Source organism: Pan paniscus, chromosome 23, assembly GCF_029289425.2.
Source record: "Pan paniscus chromosome 23, NHGRI_mPanPan1-v2.0_pri, whole genome shotgun sequence".
In the NCBI taxonomy this organism is placed as follows: Eukaryota; Metazoa; Chordata; class Mammalia; order Primates; family Hominidae; genus Pan; species Pan paniscus.
This window is the reverse complement of record NC_085927.1, coordinates 41,106,409-41,118,416: the sequence shown is the minus strand read 5'-3', so window position 1 is coordinate 41,118,416 and position 12,008 is coordinate 41,106,409. Positions and strand designations below refer to the sequence as shown.

At 46.4% G+C, this 12,008-nt stretch overlaps 1 protein-coding gene and 1 pseudogene across 6 annotated transcripts in view; one reads left to right on the top strand and one right to left on the bottom strand.

The window, feature by feature from the left end:
* Positions 1-3,043, bottom strand: part of RNF185 (ring finger protein 185) — a 46,773-nt gene extending 43,730 nt beyond the window's left edge. For 3 of the 6 annotated variants that reach the window (XR_001337629.4, XM_003826928.5, XM_034948318.3), the window contains exon 1: positions 2,887-3,043. The gene's annotated coding sequence lies outside the window, so the exon portion shown is untranslated. The remainder of the gene's footprint in view (positions 1-2,886) is intronic. The other 3 variants (XM_055105778.2, XM_055105777.2, XM_055105776.2) reach the window with 1 other exon arrangement.
* Positions 2,789-7,241, top strand: LOC106634258 (small nuclear ribonucleoprotein-associated protein N-like; annotated as a pseudogene).
* Positions 7,242-12,008: the final 4,767 nt, after the last annotated feature.

Here is a 12,008-nt window from a genome sequence, read left to right as displayed (position 1 = left end):
ATATATATGAGTATAAATAAATGGGTGTGACTGAAATGAACACTGAAATTTTATCTTCCTGTAATTGTCACCTATGTAATATTATTCTTCTTTTATTTCCCATCATTTAAAAATGTAAAAAGCAGGCCAGACGTGGTGGCTCACGCCTGTAATCCCAGCACCTTGGGAGGCCGAGGCGGGCAGATCACGAGGTCAGGAGATCAAGACCATCCTGGCTAACACAGTGAAACCCTATCTCTACTAAAAATACAAAAAATTAGCCAGTCATCGGGGTGGGCGCCTGTAGTCCCAGCTATTCGGGAGGCTGAGGCAGGAGAATGGCATGAACCCAGGAGGCGGAGCTTGCAGTGAGCCGAGATGGAGCCACTGCATTCCAGCCTGGGCAACAGAGCGAGACTCTGTCTTAAAAAAAAAAAAAAAAAAAAGAAAGAAAAATGTAAAAAGCACCCTTAGCTCACAGACCATATAAACAAGCAGTAGGTCCAGGTTTGGTTCACAGCCTATATATAGTATGCAGATCCCCACTCTAGGTCAGAATTTGCTAATGTGTGCTTCAATTAAAAAAAAAAAAGATTTGACATCAAGTAGATTAAACAAATGGAACAAGTTATTATCTTGGCTTATAAAGCACATTTCCTTATTGCAGGACCTCTCAAGTGCTTTTAATGTGGTATTACATATTGAGAAGCTCCAAGAAAGAATAATGGTATGTGGCTTTCTCAAACTTATTATTAGCATCAAATCCTTTTTTCAGAGCCACTTCTTCAGACCAGTGGCCTGAAGAACATACTTATGAGAATGTCAATTCAGACACTTCTTTAAAAGGAAACTTTTAGATCAAGAAGTTCTAAAAACTCCAACAAATTAAGATCATTTTACCCAGTACCTGGATAACATCTGAATAAGCATTTCACAACTTTTTTATTTTTTAATCTTGGGAAACACAAGTCGATAACTGGCAGGAAGTTTTGGCTCAACCCTAACTTTTGTGGCGGCGGGGGAGCAAGTCAGCAGAACTGGGTCATAATATGGAGCCTCTGCTCCCTAAGACAACATAAACATTCCTAAGCATTCTAGCAGGTGTTGAAAAAGTGATTTAGGCAGAGCTTTGTAATGCACAAAATAAGGACATAATAATGTTTGATTAGAAAACCAAAGGTATGCTAGAGGCCAGGCACAGTGGCTTACACCTGAAATCCCAGCACTTTGGGAGGCTGAGGCAGGCGGATCACTTGAGGTCAGGAGTTCGAGACCAGCCTGGCCAACATGGTGAAACCCCATCTCTACTAAATACTCAAAAAAAAAAAAAAAGGTTGGAACTTGTCATGTGTGCAAACTGGCAAGTCAAGTCTATAAGAGGACTGTTTTTATATGATGCATGGAAAGCTAGCCAACAAACTGCAAAAATTCTCTCACATCTATACACATATTGCTGAAGAGAGGATTCAAGCAGGGATTATGTTCCAGGGAAGAGAAGGCTGGTCTGAACAACCTCAAGGGGTCCTTTCAACTGAGAGTCCTCAATTTTGTGATTCAGAGTTCACTGGCTTCTCCTGGTCAAACATAAAATCTTCAGAGGCATTTCCAACTTGTTCTTAGAAAAAAGCTACTAACCCATGGGGTGGGACCCAGTTTACTTATTCATTCAATAAACATTTAAGGTGCCTCTATCAGATATTGGGTCATTCCAAAGTCCTTGAAAAGAAGGATGGTGCACAGGACAACCAGGAAGAGATTACGTAAGGTCAGATGCATTGGCCTTATTTACAGGAGATGTAGGCTAAAGTGATGGAAGTGTCAAAAGAGAAGAAAAAAGTCACATTTGCCTTGAGAGCAGAGTCAGCACCAGAAAGATGCAGAACAACTACTTAGAATCACAGACTTTCAAGTTGGAAAGGACCTTCATCTAATACCTATATACCTCCCTCGAAAGGAGGCACGGAGGCAATCCATTCACTCCATCGGTGGTCACCTCTGACGATTCTTCCATTTAAGTTCTTCTATTAAGCAAAAATCTTGTCTTCCTGTAGAATTCACCTGTTAGTCCTAGTTCTGCCTCTTTTAGCCTAAAGATGAAGTGGAAGCCCTCTTTGCCGTAACAGTATTTTCAATTTTTAAAAAGTTAATTCCCTTCCATTGCTCTCTTTACTGAGCTAACCATTCCAGTTCTTTCAAAGTTCCTGAACTGGCACCAGCTGCCTCAAAGCGAAGAATGGATATCTAGTGCTCACAGCAGGAAAGCACTTAAAATCAATGAGCTTCAAACATCAGTATATACAGGACCCCCCTACACATAAGTTCAGATTCTAAACCAGAAGTCTGAATTGAGTCCCGCGCTGTAAAGCCGGCATCTCAGAGAATTACAAAGCAGATGGTGTAAGAACCATATTTTGAAAAACACTGCCCCGTTTTAGACACGAGAAAACTGAGGCCCAGCACAGGGAAGAGATTTGGCCCAGAACGCACAATTGTCTGTCGGTGGCGAAGTCTCGAATCCAGGTCTCTTACTTTCAGCCCAACTCTGTTCACCGCGCTCCCCGGCCTCTGCTTCTCCACTCAGGGCAAACTCGTGAAATGCACTCCCAGATGATAGAGGCGGTCTCGCACGGGGGATAGAATGGGAATCAGTGCCCACGTCTCGAAAGGAGAGCTTGTGGGAGCCCTTCTCTTTCTCAAGGCCTCAGTTTCCCCAATCTGTAATCATGGGACGCAGAACCACAACGCCAGCTCGTCCTCTTTTCGGGGACAGACATGACCGGTCTTGCTGTCTCTGGGCCCCTGGGCTCAGATGTTGAAGCCCGTGTGTCCTGGGAAGGCGGACCCGGGTCTCCCGCCCCCGTCCCTAAACTTTGGCGGCCCCCGCCCCAACCCCAGCCCCTCACATACCTGCCTCCGCACAGTTAACGCCAGCCCAGTCAATCAGTTTTTCGGGTACACGGCCAATACTAACGCCGCGTCAATCTGTTGGGTAGGACCTCCGACCCCTCCTACGCGGACTCCAGTCACATGACGCGGAGCCGCCCCTCTCGGAGGGACTTCCGGCCCCAACCGGAAGAGGTTAATTTCCATCTCCGAAGCTCTAAGGTTCCGCCTGCGAGCAGGAAGCGGAGGAACCTTGGAGCTCTTCAGCAGCTTTTCAAAGAGCTTTGGGTTCGGGGCTCCTAAAAGAAAAAAACTGATTCCGGCCGGGCGCGGTGGCTCCCACCTGTAATTCCAGCACTTTGGGAGGCCGCGGCGGATGGATCACTTGAGGTCAGGAGTTCGAGACCAGCCTGGCCAAAATGGTGAAACCCCTCTGTACTCAAAATACAAAAAGTAGCCGGTCGTGGTGGCGCACACCTGTAATCCCAGCTACTCGGGAGGCTGAGGCAGGAGAATCGCTTGAACCCGGGAGGCGGAGGTTGCAGTGAGCTGAGATCGCACCACTGCACTCTAGCCTGGGCGACAGAGTGAGACTCCGTCAAAAAAAAAAAAAAAAAAGAGAGAGAGAAAGAACTAACTCATTCCGGAAAGTACCAGATAAACTTGGAACATCTTGTTACACTAGAATATAAGGTTGATGGTAATAAGAACCATGGGAATGTGTCAAAGAACACAGGAGTTGTCTTGAAGGAGATCCTACTGGCCAAGTCAGGGCAATTTCAGAATCAAAATATGGAGTGATAGTAATAGAGTATAACTAATTGAATAAAATAGTAATCCATGAGTCTTTACAAACATAAAGAAGTGAGCATATTAATGGGTGAAGGGAAAGTCTTCCTTTTTGTAGAATGCCAGCTAATAAACATGGTGGAATTAGGAAATCAATAATGTGTGGTAAAACTAGAGAAACGGGATGTTTACAACAGTAAAAGTGTCTCCCATAAATTAGCTATTGATTACAAAGGGAAAATGGTGATGTTACAGAGGTTTAACCTAGCAGAACAAACAGATCAAAGTGATCAAAGTTAACACCACTAGTTAATGGGTCAGATCAAGGGCCTCCTAATAAAATGCACTGAGAACACATCTGTGGTATTTCTGTCAAAAGTGCACCGTACACATCTCATGAGGAAGTGCTAGAGAACCCCAAATGAAGGACACTCTCTACAAAATAACTCATTGTCATGAAAAACAGAGAAAAGCTGAGGAACTGTTCCAGTTTAAAGGAGACTAAAGAAGCATGACAACAAAATGTGGTGTGTGATTCTAAATAGGACCCTGGACTGGGGTGGTGGTGGTGGTGGAATAGTTGTAATGGACAATATTGGGACAAGTAATGAAATTTGAATATGGATTGTGGATTAGCTGTTAATACATATTGTATCAAATCACATACTGATAGGTGATGGAGCTTGTGATTTGCACTCAAGCAGTCATTGGAGTTCTTGACAGCCATCTTCATTCATTCAACAAGCATTTATTAAGTACCTACAGTTATCCCAGGAACTGTTAGGGATCGGACCTGAGTAGGAGGTGAACATAGTAGATAAAGGCCGGCGCGGTGGCTCACGCCTATAATACCAGCACTTTGGGAGGTCGAGGCGGGCGGATCACCTGAGGTCAGGAGTTCGAGACCAGCCTGGCCAACATGGTGAAACTTATCTCTACTAAAAATACAAAAATTAGCCAGGCGTGGTGGCGGGCACCTGTAATCCCGGCTACTTGGGAGGCTGAGGCTGGAGAATTGCTTGAACCCAGGAGACAGAGGTTATAGTGAGCCAAGATCGTGCCATTGCACTCCAGCCTGGGCGACAAGAGTGAAACTCTGTCTCAGAAAAAAAATTAAAAATAGTAGATGAAATAAGCTCATAGATGAAAGTCCTAGTCTGCCAGCCACCTTCGCAAGTTCCTGTGATCAAGAAGTAATACAGGGGATGTTTCCAGTCACACAAACCTGGATTTGAAACCAAGCTCTAAGAGAAAAACAGCCCCTGATATCCAGGAGATGGTCTGGCACTCACAAATAGACCTTGGTGTGCTCTCTTATTGAACATAAAAACTTCACAGAACATCAACATCAAACAAGGCCACTATGTGACCATGATGGATCAAGACAATAACAAAACCACTCGAATCATGTCTAAACCCAGACAAAACATGAGCATTGTTCGAACTACAAAAATGGCCAAACATTTCCCTATTCTGGCTCATATAGAGATTATAGATTTAGCCTCGGTCTACTCTTCCCTCCTTCTAAATAATGTTTATCAAGGTACTCACTCATAGGCAGCATCCAATCCAGAAAACCCCATTTTCTTAAGCCCTCCTCCAAATCACCTAATGCAAGCCCAAATCCTATGTGTCCTTTGTAACACTTTGTTACTGAGATGCCCCTTTGTTTGTTTGTTTTTGAGACAGAGTATCACTCTGTCACTCAGGCTGGAGTGCAGTGGTGTGATCTCAGCTCACTGCAGCCTCTGCCTCCTGGGTTCAAGTGATTCTTCTGCCTCAGCCTCCCAAGTAGCTGGGATTACAGGCGCCCACCATCACTCCCAGCTAATTTTTGTATTTTTAGTAGGGACAGGGTTTCACCATGTTGGCCAGGCTGGTCTCGAACTCCTGACCTAAGGTGTTCCTCCCACCTTGGGCTTCTACAGTGCCGGGATTACAGATGTGAGCCACCAAGCCCAGCAGCCCTATTGTTTCTCATGATTCATGTCCTCTCACCCTTACCCCGTAACAAGTGATAAACTCAACTTGTTTAACCACAGATGTGTTCCAATTTCTTCCTACCTCAAAAAGTTGTTATGAGGATACTTGGAACAGGTTCAGCACAGAGTGAGCGTTCTCTATCAATCGATCCATTATCTATTTTTTATTTAAAAAAAAAAACATGGTCTCAGCCTGTGGTCCAGACTGGAGTGCAGTGGCACACCATCCTAACTCACTGCAGCCTTCGACTCCTGGGCTCAAGTGATCTCCCACCTCAGTCTCCTGAATAACTGTGACTACAGGCACGCACCACACCCAGCTAATATTTTTTATTTTTCTGTAGAGACAGGGTCCTGCTGTTGCCCAGGCTGGTCTCAAACTCCTGGCCTCAAGGGATCCTCCCAGTTTGGTCTCCCAAAGTGTTGGGATTACAGGCATGAGCCACCTCACCCAATGCTTTCAATATACTTTTAAAAATTATACATATATTTTTGAGACAGCACCTCACTCTGTCACTCAGATTGGAGTACAGTGATGCCATCTTGACTCACCTCAACCTCTGCCTCCCTAGCTCAAGCGATTCTCCTGTCTCAGCCTCCTGAGTATCTGGGATTACAGGTGCATGCCACTACCACCCAGCTAATTTTTGTATTTTTAGTAGAGATGGGATTTCACCATGTTGGCCAGGCTGCTCTCGAACTCCTGACTTCAGGTGATTTGCCCTCCTCAGCCTCCCAAAGTGTTGGGATTACAGGCGTGAGCCACCACATTTCCCCCTCACCTTGCATTGTTTCTGGGAGAACCTGCACCATACCTTTATCTATAGCCTTCCCCCAGGTCTTAAGAAGCACGAAGTTTTAACTGTGGACACGGGATTTGGTGAAGCAGCAATCACGACTGTGGGCACGAGTAGCAAGGCTGCAGCAGCACATTGACTATAGAATGAAATGCATCCTACAGGAAGGCACAGTCTTCTTTGGCACTTTTAAGGCGTTTGACAAGCATGTGAATTTGATCCTCTGCAATTGTGATGAGTTCAGAAAGATCAAGCCAAAGAACGTGAAGCAACCAGAGCTCGAAGGAAAGCACTTTTGGGGTCTGGTGTTGCTGCATGGGGAGAACTTGGTATCCATGACCGTGGAGGGGCTACCCCCAAAATATACTGGCATTGCTCAGGTACCACTTGCTGGAGCTACAGGAGGCCCTGGAGTTGTTAGGGCAGCTGGTAGAGGAGTATCAGCTGGTGTACCAATTCCCCAGGCTCCTGGTGGATTAGCAGGCCCTGTCCCAGGAGTTGGGGGACCATCCCAGCAGGTAATGACTCCACAGAGAAGAGCATTACTGGAGCCCCAACACAGTACCCACCAGGACCGGGGGCTCCACCCCCACCTGTTGGCAGAGCAGCTCCACCTCTAGGCGTTATGTTTCCTCCACCTGGTATGAAACCACCCATGGGCCCACCAATTGGGCTTCCCCTTGCTAGAGGGACGCCAGTAGGCATGCCCCCTCCAGGAATGAGACCCTCTCCACCAGGAATGCATCCACCAAGACCCTGGGATATTGCTGATCCATCTCAGTCACTTTTCCCCCTGCAATGCATCTTGTGAAATTGTATAGTGTTTGTGAGCTTTTTGTCCCTTCTTTCTGCATTAATCATAGCTAATAATAAATGCCTAAAGCAATTAAACTGTGGGAAAAAAGATATTGAAGCCATCAGCTTTCATTAAGATAAACTCACTGATTATATTCCTCTTTGCTCTTTTTGTTGGGTTCATAAGGTGGAAAAAATGGAGAGAGTTCAACTTTTCCTTAGTCGGAAATGAGGTCATTCTCATGGTATTTTCTGGAAAGCAATAACCACGTTCCTGAAACTTTAACATTAGGGAACCAGCACTGTTTATTTCTTCATGTTCTTGTTATTAAAAACGTTCCCAAGAAGTAACAGAATTGGAACTACCAAACTTGGAAGCACTTCAGCTTCAAAAATATATCAAGTAATATCTTCTCTGCTTTAGCACACTAAGGCACTTATAATCCCTGGAAGCCCTGTTGGTGGTGTTGGCATTTATCCTGCCAGAACCCAGCATAGATTTAATATTATTTGATGCCTACAACATTGTGCTGAATAAAAAATATTCATTCCGGTGGGAAATAATTTTAAAAATAAAAATTTTCTGATTTCTTCCTCTGCTTGCTCCCAAGTCCCCCTGCCCCCTCCCCTTCTTTGCCCTTACTCCTCTAATAATAATAATAGCAGTAGCTAACATTTATTGAATGTTTATAAAGTGCTGCATACTGTGCTAAGGGCTTTATGCAATTTAACCCTCACCCCAGGATTGTGAAGGAAGTCTTACTACAGATGAGAAGCTAGAGGACCAGAGAAGTTAAGCAACATGCCCAAGACTACACAGCTGGTAAGAATCAGGCCCAAAATTGGAATCCGCCCTCAAAACCTGCTCCTGTTGAAATGTTGCTTCACCACCCTGGCACAGAGAGTAGGGTCTGTGAAGGGATGGAAGGAGTGATAGACTGGCAAGGAAGGAAGGGCTTGGGGTAGTGGGTGGGGTGGGTGGGAGTGGAAGACCATGCAGAGGCATTTAGACCCTCTCCAGAGGGCAGAGGGAAGGGATGGAGATTAGGAACACAACACAAATAGGAGGCCCCTGTAGAACCTCAGGGGGAGCCATGAGTTTGGGGGACCAGGAAGGTTGAAGAGTGGGTAAATTAGGCCAGGCGCGGTAGCTCATCATGCCTGTAATCCCAGCACTTTGGGAGGCTGAGGCGGGCAGATGACCTGAGATCAGGAGTTCGAGACCAGCTCAGCTAACATGGTGAAACCCTGTCTCTACTACAAATACAAAAATTAGCTGGGCATGGTGGTGGGTGCCTGCAATCCCAGCTACTTGGGAGGTTGAGGTAGGAGAATCATTTGAACTGGGGAGGCGGAGGTTGCAGTGAGCCGAGATCACACCATTGCACTCCAGCCTGGGCGACAAGAGTGAAATTCTGTCTCAACAAAACAAAACAAAAACAAAAAACAAAAAACAACAACCAAAGAGTGGGTAAATTATAAGGTGGGAGAAGGGCATGATTAAGGACCTGGGCCACAGGTGTTTACTTGCCAAGTGAGGAGAGGCAAGAAGTCTGGGGGACCTTCTGGCCCACTTGATTTTTTTTTTTTTTAACAGAGTCTCCCTCTGTCACCCAGGCTGGAGTGCGGTGGCACAATCTTGGCTCATTGCAACCTCTGCCTCCTGGGTTCAAGCGATTTTTCATGCCTCGGCCTCCCGAGTAGCTGGAAGTAGGCAGGCACTCACCACTACACCCGGCTAATTTTTTGTCTTTTTAGTAGAGACGGGTTTTCACCATGTTGCCCAGGTGGTCTCAAACTCCTGAGCTCAGGCAATCCGCCTGCCTTGGCCTCCCAAAGTGCTAGAATTATAGGCATCAGCCAGGCCTATTTGATCTTCTAGGACTCACAGGTCCCTGCTCTTCTCTGGGACTCAATTTTATGATCTGTTCAATGCAAGGAGAGAGAGAGGATTCCAGCATCCCAGGGAGCACCAGCTCTTAAGGAGGTAGCATCACTTTCTCCTCCAGTCTCCTCACCTGACATGGGGGAGAAGGTTCCCTGGACCTAGCCATTTCCCTACCCCTACCCCACATTAGTCTCTCCTCATGGGTACAGGAGGCTGAGAGAGGAAGACTGTGTCTGCAGACAGAAGTGAGAATAAGCCAGAGAAAGCACTCCCTGATTCTCCTAAATCCCAGTTCTTCCACGGAGGAGTGGGCAGGTTAGGAGCATGGCCTTATTAGTCCCCTGATCTGGGGCAAATAGGCAAATCTTTGCTGTGTGCCCTCAGACAGGCCACCCACCCCTGGGCCTCAGGCTCCTCTCATTCTCTGTGTATGGGTGCTAGGGTCATGTTGAAGCCCGCTGCTCCCCTGCCATCAAGTTCCCTGCCCCAGGACAGCTCAGGGTCCGTTTATTCAGTCTTCTACTGGGGCCTGGCCCAGGGCTCTGCCCTTACGGTGGCCCTGCTGGTCAGGGGCAGAGTGAACCAGCCTGACCTTTCAGATTCACGTCTGGTAGTGATAGTATTTTTTGTTTAGATACATAGCCACCAGGTAGTATCTGAGCCATATTCTGGAATCTTCTGAGAGCTAGGTCAGCAGGACTCTATTCTTGGGAATTAGGCCCTTTCCAGAGGATTCTAGTATATTCCTAGCAAAGATGAGGCATGGCCAAAAGTTCAGGAAGCTGGCCAGGCACAGCAGTTCACATCTGTAATATCAACATTTTGGGAGGCCGACAAGGGAGGATTACTTAAGGCTAAGAGTTCAAAACCAGGCTGGGCAATGTAGCAAGACCCTGTCTCTACAAAAAAAAATTTAGCTGGGTATGGTGGCATTCATCTGTAGTCCCAGCTACTGAGAAGGCTGAGGTGGGAAGATGGCTTGAGCCCAGGAGCTTCAGGATGCAGTGAGCTATGATCACGCCGCTGCACTTCAGCCTGGGTGACAGAGTGAGACCTTTTCTCTAAAAAAAAAAAAAAAAAAGTCTGAAAACCAGGGAAAGAAATACTAGTGAAGAGAAGGACAATACAAAAAGGCACTGAGAAATTATGGAATTATGGGATCCTGGGTAGTGTGGAGAGGGAGGGAGGTGGGGCACTCATTGGACAGTGGAGCTGCCTTGCACATCTGGGAGACTGAAGGAAGGGCAGATGTTTGCTCTGGGCCTACTATGTGCCAGGCATTATGGGGAGGTCCTTCCTTTTTTCTTTTTTTCTTTTTTTTGAGACAGGGTCTTACTCTGTCACCCAGGCTGGAGGAGGGCAGTGGTGCGATTTTGGCTCACTGCAGTCTCAATCTCCTCAGGCTCAGGTGCTCCTCCTACCTCAGCCTCCTGAGTAGCTGGAACTGCAGGCATGTGCCACGATGCCCAGCTAATTTTTGTATTTTTTGTAAAGACAGGGTTTTGCCATGTTGTCCAGGCTGGTCTGGAACTTCTGGACTCAAGCAACCTGCCTGCCTTGGCCTCCCAGATTACTGAGGTTATAGATGTGAGCCACTGTGCCTGGCCGGGAGGTCCTTTTCTTTTTTTCTTTTTTTTTTGAGACAGAATCTCACTCTGTCGCCCAGGCTGGAGTGCAGTGGTGCAATCTCTGCTCACTACAACCTCTGCCTCCCGAGTTCAAGCGATTATCCTGTCTCAGCGTCCTGAGTAGTTGGGATTACAGGTGCGCGCCACCACGCCCAGCTAATTATTTTGTATTTTTAGTGGAAACAGGGTTTCACCATGTTGGTCAGGCTGGTCTCAAACTCCTGGAGGTCATTTTCGCATACTTTCCTCAGTGAGTCCTTTTAACAGTTCATTGAGGAAAGAAGTATTTGTGGCCACTTTACAGAGGGAAGCTGAAGTTCAGAGAGGTGAGGAAATGTGACCAAGGTCACACAACAAGGAAATAGAGCCAGATTCAGTGCTTCCAAGTCCAGAAGGGTGAACTAGAAGTAGGGTTGCCAGATGAAATACAGGATATGCCCAATTAAATTTGAAGTTCACATAAACATCAAATTTTAAAAAATATAAATATGTCCCAAATATCACCTGGGACATACTTACATTTAAAAATTATTATGCTGGGTGCGGTGGCTTATGCCTGTAATCCCAACAGTTTGGGAAGCCAAGGCAGGAGGATCGCTTGAAGCCAGGAATTTGAGACCAGCTTGGGCCACATAGACCCCATCTCTACTAAAAGTTTTAAAAATTAGCCAGGCGTGGTGGCGCACGCCTATAGTCCCAGTTACTCAGGAGGCAGAAGTGGGAGGATCACTTGAGCCCAGGAATTCAAGGCTGCAGTGAGCCATGATTGTGCCACTGCACTCCAGTCTGGGCAACAAAGCAAGATCTTTTCTCAAAAGAAAAAAAAATTACATGTTGTTTATCTGAAATTCAAAATTAACTTGACTTTTCTTTTTTGCTAAATCTTTGGTAGAGGGAATGCCTACACCTTGACAGCATAAAAGGGCAGAGCCTAGGACTGTGGGGTCTGGGAGAGAAGTGAGAGTGACTTCGCGACCCCTTCTCAGGCCTCGAGGAGGAGGCCCAGGCACTAGCACCAAGCCACCAGGGTCTACACAAACCAGGGTCTACACAGCTCCCAGACAGGTGTCTAGAAACTTTCCCAGGATGTAGGGCAATGAACACTTAAAGGGACAATGGCCCTCAGACTCTCCCCAACCCTGTACCACATTTATTCACCCTCCTCCATACCAAGAAATTACCCTATCCTTTGTCCTCCACGTTCAGACCAAACACCTGGGAATCATTCTTGTTTCCCCAATGCTACATGTAGAGCTGTGCTATCCAA